The sequence below is a fragment of the Pyxicephalus adspersus genome, chromosome 5 (assembly GCF_032062135.1).
Source record: "Pyxicephalus adspersus chromosome 5, UCB_Pads_2.0, whole genome shotgun sequence".
NCBI lineage: Eukaryota > Metazoa > Chordata > Amphibia > Anura > Pyxicephalidae > Pyxicephalus > Pyxicephalus adspersus.
The window spans coordinates 58,002,470-58,016,841 of record NC_092862.1 but is presented as its reverse complement, the minus strand read 5'-3'; the positions used below and the strand labels follow the sequence as shown (position 1 = coordinate 58,016,841).

At 36.2% G+C, this 14,372-nt stretch overlaps 1 long non-coding RNA gene across 13 annotated transcripts in view; it reads left to right on the top strand.

The window, feature by feature from the left end:
• LOC140330974 (uncharacterized) overlaps nucleotides 1-14,372 on the top strand; it is a 240,975-nt gene that overhangs the window by 94,010 nt on the left and 132,593 nt on the right. The gene's annotated exons all lie outside the window — the stretch shown is intronic.

The following is a 14,372-nucleotide window of genomic DNA, read 5'->3' as shown; positions in this document are numbered from 1 at the left end:
TCCATGTGTATGTTTTCAAGAGTTCACCTGTAAGGAATATGTAGCTGTCTTGTGTCTTGTCTAACATAAACTAATCTTAACATAGTATACAAAGATATACAAAATGTACTCAGTATTCTCCCCAGAGTTTTTTGGAAAGAAGCTGTGGGCGGGTGGTGGCCCTTTATTGTGACACAACTTTTCAGTAACCACCCAAAAACAGCCGGGTGGTTACTAAAAAGTGTTGGGTGGTGTGTCCGACTAAAAGAGAACTATAGAGAACATTGCTATTACTGCTAAAAAAGTGTTTTTGAGGGTATTTTAAAATTACCTATCTGTTCGGACTACTAGATTTTTAAAGAAACGTTCTCTCTAAGGCCTATAGGTATGCAAATCTCAAATCCTTCACACAAAAGGCTAAACCCCTATCACCATTGCACAGTGTTCAAAAAACCTGATTAGTAGAAAGTAACAATTTGGTTAAGTTTCTGGCCTTGCTCCCTTATAGTTAGTGTCTTCTGCAGGGGTGTAGTGGGGCTGGCACGGGTGGGAAGGCCAAGCCCTTACTTTTTATACTTTGGTGGTTGGCGACTCGGGCCGTCTGCACAACCCCTCCTTAAGTGGGGTCAGAAGAAGGGGGGGCGCACCGGCCAAAGCCGTAGACCATGTCACCCATATGGAATGGCAGTCTCAAGGAGATTGGGTAGGTTCTGGTATCATGATGTCACTCTGGGGGAAGTTTCTTCCTCTTTGAGTGACCTATAGGCAGGGATGTGGTGGGATGTGCATGTTTACATAACAATGATGTGCATGCGCACTCACCATGGATAATACCGTATCCCACACACTATCAATTCTCCTCCAGCTTGCTATTCAAAGCCTCTACATTCCTTGCTGTTTTTGCAGCTCCCAACACCATAAAGTGGGATGGAATGATTTCACTAAACAAGAAACAAGGGCGGATCTGCAACAAGGGCCTCCTCCGCCACCTTTTTTTGTTCAGTGAGTTAAGGCCGTGGAAATAATGTGGGCCGTGGGCAATTGCTCCCCTAAAACTAGCCTTGTGTTGGCTGACAAGAATGGCTGTCGACGGAAATTGCTGTCAATGGGTCCTAGATAGCAGCAAACATCTGGCAGGAGTATGATGCTGTCCCATTCTATAAAAAAATAAAAATAAAAACAAATAATCCAGTTTGTAAATTTGAACACTAGAAATATAAATAAAAACAAAATAATTACTGGATAATTGTGCTGATACAAAGAAGATATAAAACAGAAATATTTTGCTTGTAATAACAGATAGAATGTGTCACACTAGCTACATTTTTTTTCCAAAGCAAATGAAACCACCAGACTTGAAAGGAGTATTTCAGATGCAGCATACAGCTTACCTCAAGCCCAGGGACAGAAAAAAATACATGAAGGCAATAGTTATGGGTATTTGTGTGCAAACTGCTGGGCACCGATGTGTGAGTAACTGATGGATTGGAAATTGGATTAGTTGTATAACTCTGTAAAGGAACATGAGCCAAAATGTCAAGTCCCCTTACTGTTAGCCCATGAGAAGAAATACTTCATAACAAAATATTTTTTTCAGGGATTTTCAGACACTGCCAAAAACATTAGCATGGTGTATTATCCTACGTGTAATATTCAGTTATACAAATTTAAGTTGTTGTGTTTTGTACTAGTCATGTTAACTGTGCCATTAAAATGTGGAATTACTTTTTAGCATGTGCTTTTTACTGATATTGAGAGTTTTATAATAATAAATAATATAAAAAATAATACTAAATGATGTTAAAAATAGATAATAATTGATTGGAGATCACATATTTTGAGCCTGAACTATAGGAAGTGAGCATTTTGAACAGCTGGTCGTTACAGGTCCATCAGTCTAGTCTGAAATGTGTTGCTGAAAGTTCAGTTTCAGGTCCTTGCCCACCTCCATGTTTTATTGTCCTGTTTTTTTTTTTATGTTTATGCATATTTGTTTACTGAGGTTACATAGTTACATAGTAAGTCAGGTCCATCAAGTTCAACCACTAGGGAAATAAACATATCCCAGATATAAAACCCTATGGACATAGTTGGTCCAGAGGAAGGCAAAAAAAAAACCCTGGTACAATTTATTTTGCAACTGGTAGAATTTGATTTGGTGATGGATAGTGTCCGTCCTCTTACTCCAATGGTGGGTAGTTTAAAAAAGGTGCCACATAATGATTAAAGTGCAGTTCCTTGCAGAATTCGCTTGTGAGCCCATGTGGATTGATGACACCCTAGGAGGCATGTCTGTGACACCCTAGCATAATTGGAATGGGTTAAATGATCTAGCAGTCATTTAACCCGAAGAAAACTAGTTCTGGATTGTATGGTGATAAATAATAAATAAACAAAGAACTACTTTTTTCATGTTAACACCTGAAGGGCAACTATCTTTTTAGGGTTTTGGGGCTTTATTTGTACCTATAACTTTTTTATGAATAGATAGTTGTAAAATACTAATGGCTTCAGGGTTTCATGGCTTTTCATATTACATATTGCTATACACACTGATGATCAAAGTAGTTGAATTCCTATTTTGTCAGCATCTATTTTGGTTGTATAGAAAACCATATACATTTCTTTAGTATGAATGTACACAGATAGGCATTTAATGTTGTGCTGAACTGATTTAAATGGCTTTAATCATTTCAGTGAAAATTCATAGTTGTGCTTAGTTCCAAGAAAGACATGATGTATCATTCGATGAGCAGTCATTACTCATTCTGTTAACTAAAGTACCGGGGTGTAGTGGTACTCAGGTGGTTACTAAATTGACACCATCCCTTTACAAATTCAACTCTCATTGCATCCAGCACCTGAACAAAAGACATCAGCTTACAGGGCATATTGTGTGTTAAGGCACATTGTTCAGAAAGTCTCGCCTCTGAAATAAATGACCCTGTAGAAAAGATGCTAGGCTTCTCAGATTTTATACTGAAAAGTGCTGATGTAAATCCCATGTTATGTGTCAAACAGTAATAAGAGATCACCATCCTACTATTGTTGTGACATAAGAGCAAGAAAGACAGATAAAATAGTATACCCTGGTGAGTAGAATGTAGATTCTTGGCTTATGTTCAGTCTTTGGCATTTTATATGTAATATGAAATAACTGCAGATTAGCAGCTATGTGAAGATGAGTAAGCAAAGTACTTTCTAATTCTATCATATGTGATTTCATTGGAAGCTCTGCCATATGTGTGTAAATGTCAACCTTTGGGTCAGTGTTTTGGCAGTGGAAAGGAAATGTGCGTGCTTTGCAAGATTTGGCAGTTTGGGAAATGTCTCATGTGTTGGGACGTAACATTGTTACAAAATATATGTATTGTATTCTCAAACAAATAGAGCAAGGTGGTGTTTTATCAGCAAAACATGCTATTGCTGCTATATATTGAAATGCAAGTTCTCTAAAGTGTGTTAAAACTGTGAGGTTAAACTTCTTTTTATTGCTCAAATTTGACCTGCTTAATAGACTATCAAAAGCATTTTGTTATATCTATTTGAAATTTTCCCTATCACAGGAAGTGTATTACTGGCAGAAGTGGGGTCCCCAAGTAAAAGTAAAGGAAAAAGCTGTGCCATCAATGGCTGTGCCTCAGCCATTGATGATGTAAATCCTAGGAATGCATTCTGGAGTTATTTTATCCAGCCACCAGGTTTACAGCATCTTATATCCAGGGCAGAAAGGCATTGAAAAACATGATTTTTTAACAGCTTGCTATTACTGGATCACCCAGGTTCTCCCATGATGGTCTATCTTCACCAGTCTTGGAGAGCTTTAATAAATCAGGCCCAAAGTCTCTTGGCAGTTCTCCCCGCTGTTGGCAGTTCTCCCCACCTAAAGGACAACAAGCACACAGTAATGTTTTTATAATGCACCACTTATTCTTGTTTTTTTGCCCTGCTCTTTATTTTTCAGCAAAGGTCCAAGCAGACATGTAGCATTCTAGTAAAATCTTCAGCATTTAATTAACAGGATTTTTTTGCTTCGCTTCCCTTAGTACCAAGAATTAGCCTTATGGATAATTTTGCTTTATTTTGTCAAGTGGGATTAAATGGGAATTTAGTCCATCCACAATCAACCGTGGCTTTTCAGGAGGAGGATTTACAATGATTTAAATTTACAATTTCCTTGTGGACAGAAATGAATGGCCGTACAGTATATTCACTGAATGAATACCCTGTAGTAATCAACATAGGACAGGTTTTATATGAAAGATGGTTTTTAAACGGCTGTAATCACGCATGTTTTCTACTATTTAATAAAATGGTTTGAAAAGTTTGGAAAATGACATAGAAGACCTAAATAGAGAAATGTAATTTTATTTATTTTTTTATATACAAATTTTTATATTATTTTTATTTTGTTATATACAAATACATTTATGAAGACCAAAAGAAAAGCAGATCAAGATACTTAGGTTATTGTTAATCAGCTAAGGCCTTGGCAGATAAATAGTTCTGGCCAAAGGGAATTTTTAGGTTTTTGTTAATGCAGCTTGCTTTTAAGTACATTCAACATTTGACCAGGTTCCTATGACTTGCATTTGACCACTTTTTAGGCTGTGTCAGCCTGTTTCATGCATCTTTTTGTGTTCTGACATGCATGACCAGTAAAGAAGTTCCAAAAAGCTTACTGACACAGGCTTTTAGAATCTCAGTTAGCAGGCTTTGAACATGTTCTGTGGGTGGACCTATTCTTATTTCAAGGTGTCTATTTAATCTGAGTCCAACTTCCCCAAGAAAAAAAGTTTCATCAGGGCCTCTGGTGTTCCTACTGGGATCAATTCAGGAGAGCACTGCACAGACCACTAAACTAAGGGATTTACTCTCTAAACCAACCTCCAGTATAATGTCTATCACTGACCACCAATGTAAGAGGGCAATACACTGGCCACAAATGAAAAGGATGATTCCTTACTGATCCACAATGCAATCAGAGTAAATACACTATACAATATAACCCAGGTATTTGGACTGGCCATAATGGGGGTATGTTTACTGATCTCCAGCATAACATGGTGTTCTATAGTGACCACAATAGTAATTGGGCACTTTACTGACCACAGAAATTTTACACTGACTTCCAAAATAAGGGGGGACTTTTTAGGGAACTGGATTTGATGAGATTTTAGCATTGGAAGGGCTTATTTTGCTGCGTAAAGTAGATGGGGGGTTTACATTAGGCAGGGCTGGTGGTAGCTTATTATGAAAGGGCTGCACATTACAACAGCTAGTAATGTCTATATGTAAAGGTGTTCATGGTGTCTATATCTGAGGTAACTTTATGTAGGAAAAACTGGTGGTAGATATTTATGAGAAGGACTGAATATGAGAAAGCTGATAATGAGCTGTTTTGTCATATAATGCGCCATTGCAGTGTTATACATTTGTATTTTTTTTGGTTAATGTAAATTGCCCTTTCAGTATAGTGAGATTATACAGAGTAATACTGTAGCCTTTTCATGATGGAGATAAAATGTGCTGTTGTGGTGGGATACAATTTGCTGGTAATAGTTGATGTTATTTGTTATTACACTGTGATATATCCTTGTGACTGTTTACATAATCTTTTAATAGTATGTTGCTCTGTTATATGGTTTACATTAAAGATTGCTTATGTGGTATGACATAAAAGGTTAATTCACTTCACAGTTGAATTATTTCTTATTATCATTTTCTCTAGAAAATGTTAATTTTACAAGTAGTTGTAAGCGTTACTGTGTCATCATTTGTTATGTTACTGTACAAATGATAGTACATGAGGGTTTACATGACCAATCACTTTGCAGTTACCATGCTTAGATGATGGCACCATCTATAGTTTAAATATACAATTCTGCAGCACTTCTGTTATGGTATAAGGGAAGGAGTTTACAATTATAGGATAGCAATACAGATGGCAAAAGTATAAGTTTCTTTCATTCCTGTGTCTGCTTCTCTGCTCTATTTCCCATGTTTATACAGCATTGGGTAAAGTTTACAGTTTATTGACTGAACGACATTCTTAAAATAAATGCTGTTGGGTTAGCAGGTCAGATATCTAGGCATCCTATTCATATTTTTGGTAATGTGTGAGAACAACCAGCACAACTAGAAAAAAAACATAGGTAAATATAAATTGATTCCATGTAGATATTGCCCTTGTTGGGAACCGAACCTGGGAACAGATTTATGCCAACAACATAACAGACTAATGGTGGTTCTTCAGGATAATGAATTAGTTTGAGATTCTAAAACAAAATAATTGTTAATGGCGAAGTTAGCATTGTGTACATTTATCAATGCCATAAATGACAATATAATGGTACATTAAAAAGCAGGTTGGGGATTGTTTGTGTGATCTTGTGTGATTTTATCTAACCTTGTTTTTATAATTTCATGTGTAAGAACAGAGGGAATAAATGCCATCAAGGTCTGACTTTACTTCTTTTAATTTTATGTTGTTATTACAAAATCCATGTAATTTGTATATGTGGGGCAGTCTATCCAAAATAGAAGGGCTGGGTTTTTTGTGTTTTCTACACCAGGGCAAAAAGAAAATTTACACTTAGCAATTAGAAAACATCTAAAATGATTTTGGCCATAATGCAAGTTAGAAGTGGTAAAATGTCTAAAAAATGAGGTAACTAATAAAAACCTTTAAAAAAAACAGAATGTGATTTGGATAAATACTTTCTAAACTTTGACAAGGAATCTGCGGATACATATGTACTTGGCCACTTTCTGAATATGCATTCTTAGTATTCCCTACTAGTGGTTAACAATATTGCCAACCACAGTAGAACACAAGGGCAGTTAAGGGCAGAACAGAAGTATTCTTTCTTATGCCTAATAGGCAAACTAGTGAAAAAAAAGGGGAGCCATACATTGCCATTGGGAGACATAGAATTAAAAATACACAGATCCTTCAAGTAATATGCTTGTGGCATTCCTTAAACATGTACATGGTGTTTCTTACTTTATTATTTAGTGTGATGTTGCCTTAAATGTTAAATGCTCATTTATCCAGACATGTAACTTGGGTTGGCCAAGAAAAAAAAGGGGGTTGAGCATGTGTGTTTTCAGTGTTGAAGGACAGGGACTCATCCCCTTATTTACTCCCTGAAAAAATGTTATATAAGTGGAAACTAGGTTTATGAATTAACCCCCTTCCAGGGAAATGAGTAAAGGCATATATTTGTACCTCCTATCTACTCATTTATAAAGCAAAAACACATATGAAAACTAAAATATTTATTAAATAAAAAAAACACATTCTTGCTAACTATAAAAAAATAATTGTATGTCCCCAGAAGTAGATCCAACGTCAATAATGTTGTCAAACTATGTAAATCCATTGTCAATCATGCCAGCCAGACACCTGGTGATGTTTATCCTTTGCATACCAATTGCTAAATGACAGATCCCCTGTGCTGGACATATTTTTGCTGAAAAAAACACCACATACAGGTTTAAACCACACTACTGTGTAAATCCATGACGATTCACTACCCTAATGCACCATTCCTTTTTTTTTTTTTTTTTTTTTTTTTTTAAGTAAGTAGTAGTTGAATATTAGTCTTTTTATTGCACAAGTGTGAGTTAAATAGCTATACCACAACATCTAAGATAATGGACACTTTACACGTAATTATAATTTCCCCTTGAGCACATTTATCCAGCATGTTAAAAGTGTTATTCCTTTAGAGGGCTTGGACAGATCCTGCCCAAATCATCTCACTTTGACAAGCTAACCCAACAAATGAGAATAATCCTAGTGATATTTTTTGTGTTTGACACATGTGAATGTTGAGTATTCTGGTGGAGTCTATCCAAACCATTAAGTTTTAACATGATGAAGTTTGTGCCTCATTACTGAAGAACCACAAACAGCCATAAGGATAACTACAAATATGTTTACTGTGGTTTAATGCATTGTATCAAGAAGACAACCAGATGACGCATCAATAGCAATATAGACAATATGGTTTAGTGCTTAATGTCAAATTAGGTAACAGCTCTGGTGGTCTAGTGCTGGCAAATACTAAGGTTCTCTGTGTCTACAGATAAACCATTACCAGGAAAGTCATTGTTCTAATAAAAGCAATAACCCATAATAGAGACATTTATTAAAGTTATCAAAAAAGGAACAGATCAACACTAGTTTCAAAATGGACAAATGTGAATAGGCCCTAACTTTTGTACATCAAGTGACATTTTTGCACGATTGGTATGATGATTATTTGAAACAGTTTCACTGACTGTGCACAATCTGGTGGAGAAAGCTGCATTAAGTAATTTACACTGGGCTTCTTCTCCAGTCTGTTGTTCTATAGGTATTCACCAAAGCTTGGGTTTAAGCACTTTCACCAAGCTCTCTTTGCATTTTGTCATAATGGCTGGTGACCAACATTCAGGTGACCTTCCCAAGTTTTTTCCATGCCGTATCCACCACATGCTGACACCCACTTATAGAAAGGGGTATTTCTCCATCACTGGGAAGAAAACACAAATGACAGCTAGAACCCCAGCAACAGGCCTGATTTATTAAAGCTCTCCAAAGCTGGAGAGGATAAACTTTGATCAGTAAAAACTGATCAGTGAAAACTGAGAAATCCATTTCAGGTTTGCTGGATCACCCAGCTTTGCTGATGAAAGTGTATCTTCTCCAGCCTTGAAGAGCTTTAATAAATCGGACCCATCCTGTTGCATGCATACTTTTATCTAATAAAGATCACCAGGGTTGCCTACTTGATAATTTTGCTATTGACAATTGTTATTATCTCAGTTTCTACAGTTGATATGATTCATATAGGGTTTAGAAAAAAATCCAATCAGTCAATCTTGCATACTGTCTGCCGTTAAACCGTCCTGGACGTATTATTAAGAGGTTCACTCTGTAAAATATCCGCTCAAGGCAAAAACTGGATGAACAGCGCGCACGCAATCTGTCATGAATACATGAGTCATGTAAGGTGAAAGGAACGGTGAAAGCCATTGGTCTAAATATTTTTGCTTAGACATGCTGGGGCGATGACAGACATTTGATCCTCGTGTTTCATAAGCAAAAATGAAGAAAAGTTTAGATTGATCTTTGCAGAAACATACACAAAGAGAATGTTTACAGCCTTATGACTTCCTTTTCTTAGTCGGTAAGATGAAAGTATTAGCCCTGGGCTTGTTATCAGATACTTTGCAGTAATGGGGCCTTGTTATACTATAGATAAAGTGGAGGTGTGTTAAGAATATTTTTTTTAGGATTACATTGCTTTAACTGTGGTAGCTTTTCCTATGTTGGGTGTTCTTAGATCTTATAACATCAAATAAATATGTGCATACCTTTGCACATGGGGCTTTACCAGTTTGGCATTGTGATAATGGATAAGTATATTTTACTCTTCTCTTAAAAAACTTGAAAGAAATTATGTGCATGTTTTCTGGTCCTTGGGGCACCTAATGACAAGAGTAGATATGCCGGCCCTTATGTTGGGTCTTGAATAATTTTCACGCTTGTTTGCAAAAACCCCTGTTGTGCGACAGATAATATATTGCTTATTTAAGTAATTCTGGCTTTGGGAAACCACATACTGGCAAATACTGAGACCTATTATTGCTTGACTGGGTTACTGTGTCAATGCGCAGTGAAGATGTAGATAACATTTTGTAATATGGTGATGAAATTCAGCACCAGGGTCTTTTTTTCCCATCACTCCCTTCCTTTCTCTCTGTCTCTTGCTATCCTTTTTTTTTTCAGCTCATTGAAAATGCAATGCAGATGGGATTACTGGCTGTCTGGCTGCCAAGTCACACTGACCCACTTTCATATTTTAATCCCTGTGGTGATTCAGGAATTTTTTTTACATTATTTTTTATGAATATGTTTATGTAATACAGAATGGCATAATATGAATTACGGTACTGTGGACATGCTAGAAGAATATATCCCCATGCCTGTAAAATTTAAAGCACAGTGCATGTAATGAATGCTTCTTTTAATGCAGGTGTTTACACTGCACAAGCAAAGTCTGAGCCCACCGCTGTGAACTCTGCTTTTTTAGCCTGATTAACCTGACATTATACATATCATTCATGGCAGACCAAAAGCTGTCTGCCTGTATAAATACATATTTTTTCAGACTGATGTCAAGCTATTCTGGAATTCGGTGTTTTATATTTTAAGTGGACCTTAGACACAATTGAACTTTAGAACGCCAGAGGGGATTGCAATATATTGTACTCTGTGGTATACCCTGACAATGTGACTTTTTGATTTGGGTTTGAGATGATGTTTCATTACTGTAGGTTGCCAGAATGTCTAATCATTTCTTATCCATGATACATGTCTGTTTATACACGTGTTATACAAAAATAGGCCAAGCTGATAGAAAATCCTTCTGCTAAATGCTCCCAAAAGTCTACAGGGGGCCATAAATACTTTTCCAGTAATCCATTACTATATAATAGTTTTGGACTACGTTGATGCTCAGTGCTGCTTTAGGTTTACTAATAAAATGCAGCTGACCAATAATAGAACCACATTATTGATAATGAGAATGGATGAATATTGGTAACTGTTCAATTCAATACTGCATAATGTTCCCTTTTCACTGAAATTATTAAAAAGAATGTATCAGTCAGACACCTAAGATAACCATAACGGACATTATTTATTTATACCTTTTGGAGTTGAATGGGGGACAAAACTTACATCTACATGAGCTAGATAACCTGTTTTGTCTACATAATGAAATAAATAGCTCTTGTTCACTGCACATTTGGACCCATTAATATTTTTATATAGTGTAACATACCTCAAGTTAAAAACCAATATATTAACGTGCCAGGGTATGTTATGTACAGTATAGATTTACAGCAGAACAACACTGAATATAAAATGCAGCTTTGTCCTTACAACTTTCAATTACACAATCAACTGTCAATATTGATGGATTTGAGTGAAAGAAGAGTGAATAGGGTACATGCTTTGACAAGGGGTTGCCTAAAAAGGGTTAATATGCAATGGACAAAAGAGGAAAAGGAAAGGGTAATTTATGTGACATGGAAGGGGCACAGTAAAATGTTTATGTAGAGTGGCTAAAATGTGTTTTAAAGACAGGAAAGATGATTGTTTAGTAAGTAAAAATGCAAAGTAATGGGTTAAAATTAAATATTGGGTTTAATATATCAGATAATAGAGAACAAACATAGCAGTTTTATGGATGGTGTGCTGATGTATGGTGAGTGAGCAAAGTATTGAATCTCTCTGCCAACATAACTTCCATAGGTGTACTTCCACAATAGTAAGTGGACTCTAGTAACGTTATCTGCCGTGTTTGTTCTTAATGAAAAACATGATGGGGTGGGTTTGATGGATTTGATAACCCATTATGGTCAAACACCTTCCACAATAATATTTGATGTAAATTATTACACATATTCTATGTGAAGCCTGAATAAATACATCTAGGGATGTAGGTGCACAGTTACTGAGGTTTTTCTATAAAGAATATGGAATATTTATTCAGGGTGATTTCTGATGACAAAAACCTGTTCTCTACTACACCTGCATTCTCCAGTTCACTGATATGTTCTGTGTACTCAAATATAAGTAGTGCAAATCAAATGAAGTGCTGCTCAGTTTGAAACTGCTGATGTTGCTATGGCAAGGAATAGATTAAGTGCAGAAAATAGTTTTTCCAGTATACTGGAGGAGTGTCAGAGAGGCTCAGTGATTTCTAACTGCCCCCTGGGGGCTGTTATCTAAGATGAAATGCTTATACCGTTATGGCTCCTGCGCATCTGATGATAGATCTTTTGTATCCTATATAACCATTGCACAATATTATAACCATTGCACCAAATATATATATATGTGTGTGTGTCTTTTTGGCAGTTGACGAGTTGATGATTACACAATGACTTGACTGTGTTGAATGTTTTTCCTAAACATGCCTGTGATTAAGATATAAAGGAATGTCTGGCTCAGATAATACGTTTGGCTAGCATAAAACAAGGGGCATCATGAGATACAACTGTATAACTTTGCCTTCTGCCCCTTCCACCACCCACTACACTACCAGAGCCCCTGGTGATAGGTAGCTCATGAAAGCAGAGTATTGTCTTGTAAGGGGAGTATGGGGGTATGACAGTATTTTGCATTTCAAAAATAAATTGGGATTTTTCTAGCAAGCTCTGGGGCAATATTAAACTCTATTTGTATCAATAAATACAGTTATTTTGTATCTCACTATTTTGTATGCTTACCCAAAATGTTACACTTATTTCAATGTCCTCACAAGTGATAATTAAATACTGGAAATTAATACTGACGAGTATGGAATCACTTAGACCTATTGTGAGCTTTCATTTTTATTGTTTTTGCTTTCTTAAATCTAACAGATGTTTTGCTGCCAGACACACAAGATATAGACACATCAACAGGATATAGAATATTCCACATGCCCTCTATTGAATTTCTCCTGGGTATTTCATGTTTTTAGGGGATCTAAGTCAACTTTAGCCTGTTAGGTTTCTGCAGAGACACTTCCAATGAAGTGAAGTACACTGCATTTACTTCCATTTGTGGCGATGAGAGAGAGCTTCAGGGTCACGAGATCAGTGTAACAGTGATCACATAGTTCTGGGGAAGGATAATGACATCATTGCAGCAGGTACCATCTTACTCTTCAGGGAGAAGTGTTACTTGGATACATTATATAATTGCACTCAGGATATTATTTCTCTTGATTGGCTTTAACTCTTTCACCATTGCAAAGTGAGCAGAGGAAAACATAAACAGCAGGTTCTAAAACTGATCTCTTGGATGATAAAAATAATTATACAGAGCATTTCAAGGTGATAAAAACATTTTTAACTAAAATAAATAAGTGTAACATTTTTATATCTGTGTAATAAATTCTACATGTTGAAACAGGAGGAAAGAAAATCAGAATTGAAGAGTGGTAAAGAGTAGCTTCTTTATTAAATGGTAAATCGGCATTATTAGCTCAGTAAACAGGAAGCTAATCCAGAAATGTTTGATTGGGTTCGATTTGATTTACCTTTACTATCATAAAACACAACGAGAGGTGAGAGATCTCTCCAGATTTATTTATATTAGGTTTTATCTTGACAGTGGTCATCAGAACAATCAGAAAGAATGAATCCTATAGTGGGGACACTTACAGCAATAAAAACCTGTGAACGGAGATCCCATCCCTTCAATATAATCAAAACAAAAAGACTCCAACCACTCTCCTGTCTTGACATGCTTTTATCACCTCGTTTTAGGCCAAGACAGTACTATGACAGCAGGACAGCTTCTCACTAAAGCCCTGCTTACTATTCTCTCATGTATGCATAATCTGCTTAAAGTATATTAAACCCTCAGTGTAACATTGCTCTTTATGTTAAGCTCCACATAACTAGTACACTGGTGAATATAACATAATTTTCCTTTATTTTGTCCCAAATATTTTTTTTAGCTTCATCTGATGTTTCTTTGCCCTGTCCTTTTTTTCAAGGCTTCCCTAAACTTCTATATAGGGACTACACATTGGCTTCTTGCGTTCCATGATTTTGTTTTAAAAAAGCCAATATAAGTTTAGATTCTATTTGTTTGTGCACGTATTATAATCCACTATATCTTTGTCACCTGTGTCTATAGAAAATGCTCAGCACTCTACATGGACATTCCATAAACAGTCGATACCCTTTTAGGAAGAGCAGGGAAGTGGCCTGGGGTTTAAGTCTTCTTTGCAATCTATGCATATAAGTACACATCCAGGCAAGGAGTGGGCACATTAGGGTGGCTACACCATGCACACAACACAGTAAGACCCTGCCTGGCAATGTAGCCACCTGGTTAAGTTTACATAATTTCTAATTGCTACTTTTTCTGAAATGGCAAGCTAAAAAAAAGGGGAAGGAAACAAAGAAGTATACTGCCTAAGTATACTGCCACAAACTTTAAATAACACTTTTAATGAATTGAAATGTTTCTATAATGCCCCTGAAAAAATGTCCCAGCTGTGTAGTCCAGAAACTTCGAATAAAATGTCCAGGGATATTTGCTAATCAAAAGCTGTAAAAAAACAACTGGTGTATTAGGATCATAAGCACTTTATTTTTCCAAAGTGACCAATATAAATCCTAGTTTGATATTAAAAAAATACATACTGTAGCCCATTTTTTAAATAAAAACAAATATAACCTCAGCTCTGTCAACATCTTAAAATATTCTGTTTCCATTTTTTGTAACATTCTTAGATTTTTGCTGCAGTTTCTCTGACAAGACCCTACCACCCAGATTAGCAGTGGCCTTGCCTTGGTCTGAGGAAAACCACATAGGTGTTTCCAGGAAGGTC